Raw genomic sequence first — 637 nt, forward strand, 5'->3', positions numbered from 1 at the left:
ACTTTGAACTTAAACCTTCGCTGTTGCAGGCTGTGCAACAGAACCAATTCTCTGGAAATCTTACCGAAGATCCAAACCTTCATTTATCCGTATTTGTCCAATACGCTGATACTGTTAAAGCTAATGGTGTCACTTCAGAGGCAATTCGACTTCGTCTTTTTCCTTTCTCATTAAGAGATAGCGCTAGAAGATGGCTTCAATCACTTCCTTCCAACTCAATCACCACATGGAACGAGTTGAAGAAAGTTTTTCTTGCCCGATATTTTCCGCCAAGCAAAACAGCTATGTTAAGAGCCCAGATAAACGGATTTAAACAGAAAGACAACGAGTCTCTTTTCGAAGCATGGGAAAGATACAAAGACATGATGAGACTTTGCCCACACCATGGTTTGGAAGACTGGTTAGTAATTCACACATTTTATAATGGTCTCTTATACAATACAAGGTTAACAATAGACGCCGCTGCAGGTGGTGCACTAATGAACAAACCCTATGCTGATGCTTACCAGCTTATCGAGAGCATGGCCCAAAACCACTATCAGTGGGGAACCGAACGAACAACGGTGGAAAAACCTCAACCGAAAACTGGCATGTACGAGATAAGTAACCTTGATCACGTCAATGCAAAAGTGGATGC

General features: G+C 42.1%; 1 pseudogene; it reads right to left on the minus strand.

The window, feature by feature from the left end:
* Window positions 1-291: 291 nt before the first annotated feature.
* LOC127133859 (uncharacterized) lies at window positions 292-391 on the minus strand (annotated as a pseudogene).
* Window positions 392-637: the final 246 nt, after the last annotated feature.

The sequence above is a fragment of the Lathyrus oleraceus genome, chromosome 3 (genome assembly GCF_024323335.1).
Source record: "Lathyrus oleraceus cultivar Zhongwan6 chromosome 3, CAAS_Psat_ZW6_1.0, whole genome shotgun sequence".
Classification (NCBI taxonomy): Eukaryota; Viridiplantae; Streptophyta; class Magnoliopsida; order Fabales; family Fabaceae; genus Lathyrus; species Lathyrus oleraceus.